This window comes from Triturus cristatus, chromosome 1_1 (assembly GCF_964204655.1).
Source record: "Triturus cristatus chromosome 1_1, aTriCri1.1, whole genome shotgun sequence".
NCBI lineage: Eukaryota > Metazoa > Chordata > Amphibia > Caudata > Salamandridae > Triturus > Triturus cristatus.
In genome coordinates this window covers 666738434-666746666 of record NC_140579.1, presented here as the reverse complement: position 1 = coordinate 666746666, position 8233 = coordinate 666738434, and positions in this window count along the sequence as shown.

Here is an 8233-nt window from a genome sequence, read left to right as displayed (position 1 = left end):
GCTAAGGCCTGCCATAGGAGTGACTGATAGGTACACATGTGTCTATATGTAAGTTAGGTATAGGTATACTACACCTAAGGAAGGGGTGATTACACGACCTTGCCCCAGCTGAGTGATCAGCCAGTTGTGTCAGAATGGAAGGCCAGGCCAGGGGTGGCATAATACATGCTGCAGCCCCTGGTAGGCCTAGGGTACACCTATGCCCTGGGTACCTAGGGTACACTGTACAGGGGCCAATAAGGTGATCCTATCCAAATGGGTTATGCACCTAAAGTACATAGTATTAATTTAGAGAGAGAACAGCAGGGCTGTGGGTCTGATTAGCAGGCCCACAGCCACATCTAAGTCGAAAACCAGTAAAGCAAAAGCAAAAAGTGGGGGTGAACATAGAAAGCAGACCCTACTCTCCTACAATCTCCATGGACAGAAGATCCCTCTGACCCTATATGGAGCAGCCAATGTCACACCTCTGCTGGTCTCCATAGACAAAAGATCCCTCTGACCCTGTATGGAGCAGCCAAAGTCACACCTCTGCTGGTCTCCATGGACAGAAGATCCCTCTGACGCTGTATGAAGCAGCCAAAGTCGCACCTCTACTGATCCGTATAGACAGAAGATCCCTCTGACCCTGTATGGAGCAGCCAAAGTCGCACCTCTACTGATCCGTATAGACAGAAGATCACTCTGACCCTGTATGGAGCAGCCAAAGTCACACCTCTGCTGGTCTCCATGGACAGAAGATCCCTCTGACCCTGTATGGAGCAGCCAAAGTCACACCTCTGTTGGTCTCCATGGACAGAAATTCCCTCTGACCCTGTATGGAGCAGCCAAAGTCACACCATTGGTGGTCTCCATGGCAATAAGATACCTCTGACCCTGTATGGAGCAGCCAAAGTCGCACCTCTACTGATCCGTATAGACAGAAGATCCCTCTGACCCTGTATGGAGCAGCCAATGTCACACCTCTGCTGGTCTCCATGGACAGAAGATCCCTCTGACCCTGTATGGAGCAACCAAAGTCGCTGGTCTCCATGGACAGAAGAACTCTCTGCCCTTGTAGAGACCGGCCAAAGTCACACCTCTGCTGGTCTCCATGGACAGAAGATCCCTTTGATCCTGTATGGAGCAGCCAAAGTCGCACCTCTACTGATCCGTATAGACAGAAGATCCCTCTGCCCTTGTAGGGACCGGCCAAAGTCACACGTCTGCTGGTCTCCATGGACAGAAGATCCCTCTGCCCTTGTAGGGACCGGCCAAAGTCACACCTCTGCTTTTCTCCATGGACAGAAGATCCCTCTGCCCTTGTAGGGACCGGCCAAAGTCACACCTCTGCTGGTCTACATGGACAGAAGATCCCTCTGCCCTTGTAGGGAACGGCCTAAGTCACACCTCTGTTGGTCTCCATTGCCAGAAGATCCCTCTGCCCTTGTAGGGACCGGCCAAAGTCACACCTCTGCTGGTCTCCATTGCCAGAAGAGCCATCTGTCCCTTATGGAGCAGCCAAAGTCACACCTCTGCTGGTCTCCATTGCCAGAAGACCCATCTGTCCCTTATGGACCAGTCAAAGTCACACCTCTGCTGGTCTCCATTGCCAGAAGAGCCATCTGTCCCTTATGGAGCAGCCACAGTCATACCTCTGCTGGTCTCCATAACCAGAAGATCCCTCTGACCCTGTTTGGACCAGCCAAAGTCATACCTCTGCTGGTCTCCATTTCCAGAAGATCACTCTGCCTTTGTAGGGACTGGCCAAAGTCACACCTCTGCTGGTCTCCATTGCCAGAAGATTCCTCTGCCCTTGTAAGGACCGGCCTAAGTCACACCTCTGCTGGTCTCCATTGCCAGAAGATCCCTCTGCCCTTGTAGGGACCGGCCAAAGTCACACCTCTGCTGGTCTGCATGGACAGAAGATCCCTCTGACCATGTAGGGACAGGCCGAAGTGACACCTCTGCTGGTCTCCATGGACAGAAGATCCATCTGTCCCTTATGGAGCAGCCAAAGTCACACGTCTGCTGGTCTCCATGGACAGAAGATCCCTCTGACGCTGTATGAAGCAGCCAAAGTCGCACCTCTACTGATCCGTATAGACAGAAGATCCCTCTGACGCTGTATGAAGCAGCCAAAGTCGCACCTCTACTGATCCGTCTAGACAGAAGATCACTCTGACCCTGTATGGAGCAGCCAAAGTCACACCTCTGCTGGTCTCCATGGACAGAAGATCCCTCTGACCCTGTATGGAGCAGCCAAAGTCACACCTCTGCTGGTCTCCATGGACAGAAATTCCCTCTGACCCTGTATGGAGCAGCCAAAGTCACACCATTGGTGGTCTCCATGGCAATAAGATACCTCTGACCCTGTATGGAGCAGCCAAAGTCGCACCTCTACTGATCAGTATAGACAGAAGATCCCTCTGACCCTGTATGGAGCAGCCAAAGTCACACCTCTGCTGGTCTCCATGGACAGAAGATCCCTCTGACCCTGTATGGAGCAACCAAAGTTGCACCTCACCGATCCGACACGACGGTGCTTCGTTACTACGTTATCGACTCCTGTGAACTGCTTGACATTACGCTCCGGTTTGTTCACTGCTGGAACAATACAGCTTGGACTATTCTGAATTATTGTTGCTTTGGATAACTTTTCATCGCCTACGCTTGTCTACCGGCAATATAACTCGATTCTTGCATATTGGGAACTTTCCACATTACTACAACTGAACAATCGTGTTCTACTAAGTTCGACAGCTTGATTCGTTGCCCTGAAGAAGCCCATGTTTGGGCGAAACGCGTTGGCTGTGGATATAACAACACCATCACAATAAAGAAGAAATTTGTAAAACTGCTTAGCTCTTTGTGTATTACGTTAATTCTGTAATATCACAGTATACCAGCTATTTTATTTTCGCGTTGCCTCTCATACTTTGGGTTTATCATTATTGTTTATAGTCTTTTAAGCGGCTGACTATTTGAGGTGGGCAACGCACACACTACTCGTAAGTGACTTGTTCAGGCAGTGCGAATGTGCTCAAACCCAGCTGCTTACTTCTTATATATCTAAAAGTTGCACCTCTGCTGGTCTCCATGGACAGAAGAACTCTCTGCCCTGGTAGAGACCGGCCAAAGTCACACCTCTGCTGGTCTCCATTGACAGAAGATCCCTTTGACCCTGTATGGAGCAGCCAAAGTCGCACCTCTACTGATCCGTATAGACAGAAGATCCCTCTGCCCTTGTAGGGACCGGCCAAAGTCACACCTCTGCTGGTCTCCATGGACAGAAGATCCCTCTGCCCTTGTAGGGACCGGCCAAAGTCACACCTCTGCTTTTCTCCATGGACAGAAGGTCCCTCTGCCCTTGTAGGGACCGGCCAAAGTCACACCTCTGCTGGTCTACATGGACAGAAGATCCCTCTGCCCTTGTAGGAAACGGCCTAAGTCACACCTCTGTTGGTCTCCATTGCCAGAAGATCCCTCTGCCCTTGTAGGGACCGGCCAAAGTCACACCTCTGCTGGTCTCCATTGCCAGAAGAGCCATCTGTCCCTTATGGAGCAGCCACAGTCACACCTCTGCTGGTCTCCATTGCCAGAAGAGCCATCTGTCCCTTATGGACCAGTCAAAGTCACACCTCTGCTGGTCTCCATTGCCAGAAGAGCCACCTGTCCCTTATGGAGCAGCCACAGTCACACCTCTGCTGGTCTCCATAACCAGAAGATCCCTCTGACCCTGTTTGGACCAGCCAAAGTCATACCTCTGCTGGTCTCCATTGCCAGAAGATCACTCTGCCTTTGTAGGGACTTGCCAAAGTCACACCTCTGCTGGTCTCCATTGCCAGAAGATTCCTCTGCCCTTGTAGGGACCGGCCTAAGTCACACCTCTGCTGGTCTCCATTGCCAGAAGATCCCTCTGCCCTTGTAGGGACCGGCCAAAGTCACACCTCTGCTGGTCTGCATGGACAGAAGATCCCTCTGACCCTGTATGGAGCAGCCAAAGTCACACGTCTGCTGGTCTCCATGGACAGAAGATCCCTCTGACCCTGTATGGAGCAGCCAAAGTCACGCCTCTGCTGGTCTCCATGGACAGAAGATCCCTCTGACCCTGTATGGAGGAGCCAAAGTCATGCCTCTGCTGGTCTCCATGGACAGAAGATCCCTCTGACCCTGTATGGAGCAGCCAAACTCGCACCTCTGCTGGTCTCCATGGACAGAAGATCCTGCTGACCCTGTATGGAGCAGCCAATGTCGCACCTCTGCTGGTCTCCATGGACAGAAGATCCCCCTGACCCTGTATGGAGCAGCCACAGTCACACCTCTGCTGGTCTCCATGGACAGAAGATCCCTCGGACTCTGTATGGAGCAGCCAAAGTCACGCCTCTGCTGGTCTCCATGGACAGAAGATCCCTCTGACCATGTATGGAGAAGCCAAAATCACGCCTCTACTGGTCTCCATGGACAGAAGATCCCTCTGACCCTTATGGAGCAGCCAAAGTCACACCTCTGCTGGTCTCCATGGACAGAAGATCCCTCTGACCCTGTATGGAGCAGCCAAAGTCACGCCTCTGCTGGTCTCCATGGACAGAAGATCCCTCTGACCCTGTATGGAGCAGCCAAAGTCATGCCTCTGCTGGTCTCCATGGACAGAAGATCCCTCTGACCCTGTATGGAGCAGCCAAAGTCGCACCTCTGCTGGTCTCCATGGACAGAAGATCCCGCTGACCCTGTATGGAGCAGCCAATGTCGCACCTCTGCTGGTCTCCATGGACAGAAGATCCCTCTGACCCTGTGTGGAGCAGCCAAAGTCACACCTATGCTGGTCTCCATGGACAGAAGATCCTTCTGACCCTGTATGGAGCAGCCAAAGTCACACCTCTGCTGGTCTCCATGGACAGAAGATCCCTCTGACCCTGTATGGAGCAGCTAAAGTCACACCTCTGCTGGTCTCAATGGACAGAAGATTCCTCTGACCCTGTATGGAGCAGCCACAGTCACACCTATGCTGGTCTCCAGGGACAGAAGATCCCTCTGACCCTATAGGGAGCAGCCAAAGTCACACCTCTACTGATCCGTATAGACTGAAGATCCCTCTGACCCTGTATGGAGCAGCCAAAGTCACACCTCTGCTGGTCTCCATGGACAGAAGATCCCTCTGACCCTGTATGGAGCATCCAAAGTCTCACCTCTGCTGGTCTCCATGGACAGAAGATCCCTCTTACCCTGTATGGAGCAGCCAAAGTCGCACCTCTACTGATCTGTATAGACAGAAGATCCCTCTGACCCTGTATGGAGCAGCCAAAGTCACACCTCTGCTGGTCTCCATGGATAGAAGATCCCTCTGCCCTTGTATGGACCCGCCAAAGTCACACCTCTGCTGGTCTCTATGGACAGAAGATTCCTCTGCCCCTTGTAGGGACCGGCCAAAGTCACACTTCTGCTGGTCTCCATTGCCAGAAGATCCCTCTACCCCTGTATGGAGCAGCCACAGTCACACCTCTGCTGGTCTCCATGGACAGAAGAACCCTCTGACCCTGTATGGAGCACCCAAAGTCGCACCTCTGGTGTTCTCCATGGACAGAAGATCCCTCTGACCCTGTATGGAGCAGCCAAAGTCGCACCTCTGCTGGTCACCATGGACAGAAGATCCCTCTGACCCTGTATGGAGCAGCCAAAGTCACACCTCTGCTGGTCTCCATGGATAGAAGATCCCTCTGCCCTTGTAGGGACCGGCCAAAGTCACACCTCTGCTGGTCTCTATGGACAGAAGATTCCTCTGCCCCTTGTAGGGACCGGCCAAAGTCACACCTCTGCTGGTCTCCATTGCCAGAATATCCCTCTACCCCTGTATGGAGCAGCCACAGTCACACCTCTGCTGGTCTCCATGGACAGAAGAACCCTCTGACCCTGTATGGAGCACCCAAAGTCGCACCTCTGGTGTTCTCCATGGACAGAAGATCCCTCTGACCCTGTATGGAGCAGCCAAAGTCGCACCTCTGCTGGTCTCCATGGACAGAAGATTCCTGTGACCCTGTATGGAGCAGCCAAAGTCGCACCTCTGCTGGTCTCCATGGACAGAAGATCCCTCTGACCCTGTATGGAGCAGCCAAAGACACACCGCTGCTGGTCTCCATAGACAGATGATCCCTCTGACCCTGTATGGAGCAGCCAAAGTCACACCTCTGCTGATCTCCATGGACAAAAGAGCCATCTGTCCCTTATGGAGCAGCCACAGTCACACCTCTGCTGGTCTCCATAACCAGAAGATCCCTCTGACCCTGTTTGGACCAGCCAAAGTCATACCTCTGCTGGTCTCCATTGCCAGAAGATCACTCTGCCTTTGTACGGACTGGCCAAAGTCACACCTCTGCTGGTCTCTATTGCCAGAAGATTCCTCTGCCCTTGTAGGGACCGGCCTAAGTCACACCTCTGCTGGTCTCCATTGCCAGAAGATCCCTCTGCCCTTGTAGGGACCGGCCAAAGTCACACCTCTGCTGGTCTCCATGAACAGAAGATCCCTCTGACCATGTAGGGACAGGCCGAAGTGACACCTCTGCTGGTCTCCATGGACAGAAGATCCCTCTGTCCCTTATGGAGCAGCCAAAGTCACACGTCTGCTGGTCTCCATGGACAGAAGATCCCTCTGACCCTGTATGGAGCAGCCAAAGTCACGCCTCTGCTGGTCTCCATGGACAGAAGATCCCTCTGACCCTGTATGGAGAAGCCAAAATCACGCCTCTGCTGGTCTCCATGGACAGAAGATCCCTCTGACCCTTATGGAGCAGCCAAAGTCACACCTCTGCTGGTCTCCATGGACAGAAGATCCCTCTGACCCTGTATGGAGCAGCCAAAGTCACACCTCTGCTGGTCTCCATGGACAGAAGATCCCTCTGACCCTGTATGGAGCAGCCAAAGTCACGCCTCTGCTGGTCTCCATGGACAGAAGATCCCTCTGACCCTGTATGGAGCAACCAAAGTCGCTGGTCTCCATGGACAGAAGAACTCTCTGCCCTTGTAGAGACCGGCCAAAGTCACACCTCTGCTGGTCTCCATGGACAGAAGATCCCTTTGATCCTGTATGGAGCAGCCAAAGTCGCACCTCTACTGATCCGTATAGACAGAAGATCCCTCTGCCCTTGTAGGGACCGGCCAAAGTCACACGTCTGCTGGTCTCCATGGACAGAAGATCCCTCTGCCCTTGTAGGGACCGGCCAAAGTCACACCTCTGCTTTTATCCATGGACAGAAGATCCCTCTGCCCTTGTAGGGACCGGCCAAAGTCACACCTCTGCTGGTCTACATGGACAGAAGATCCCTCTGCCCTTGTAGGGAACGGCCTAAGTCACACCTCTGTTGGTCTCCATTGCCAGAAGATCCCTCTGCCCTTGTAGGGACCGGCCAAAGTCACACCTCTGCTGGTCTCCATTGCCAGAAGAGCCATCTGTCCCTTATGGAGCAGCCAAAGTCACACCTCTGCTGGTCTCCATTGCCAGAAGACCCATCTGTCCCTTATGGACCAGTCAAAGTCACACCTCTGCTGGTCTCCATTGCCAGAAGAGCCATCTGTCCCTTATGGAGCAGCCACAGTCATACCTCTGCTGGTCTCCATAACCAGAAGATCCCTCTGACCCTGTTTGGACCAGCCAAAGTCATACCTCTGCTGGTCTCCATTGCCAGAAGATCACTCTGCCTTTGTAGGGACTGGCCAAAGTCACACCTCTGCTGGTCTCCATTGCCAGAAGATTCCTCTGCCCTTGTAAGGACCGGCCTAAGTCACACCTCTGCTGGTCTCCATTGCCAGAAGATCCCTCTGCCCTTGTAGGGACCGGCCAAAGTCACACCTCTGCTGGTCTGCATGGACAGAAGATCCCTCTGACCATGTAGGGACAGGCCGAAGTGACACCTCTGCTGGTCTCCATGGACAGAAGATCCATCTGTCCCTTATGGAGCAGCCAAAGTCACACGTCTGCTGGTCTCCATGGACAGAAGATCCCTCTGACGCTGTATGAAGCAGCCAAAGTCGCACCTCTACTGATCCGTATAGACAGAAGATCCCTCTGACGCTGTATGAAGCAGCCAAAGTCGCACCTCTACTGATCCGTCTGGACAGAAGATCACTCTTACCCTGTATGGAGCAGCCAAAGTCACACCTCTGCTGGTCTCCATGGACAGAAGATCCCTCTGACCCTGTATGGAGCAGCCAAAGTCACACCTCTGCTGGTCTCCATGGACAGAAATTCCCTCTGACCCTG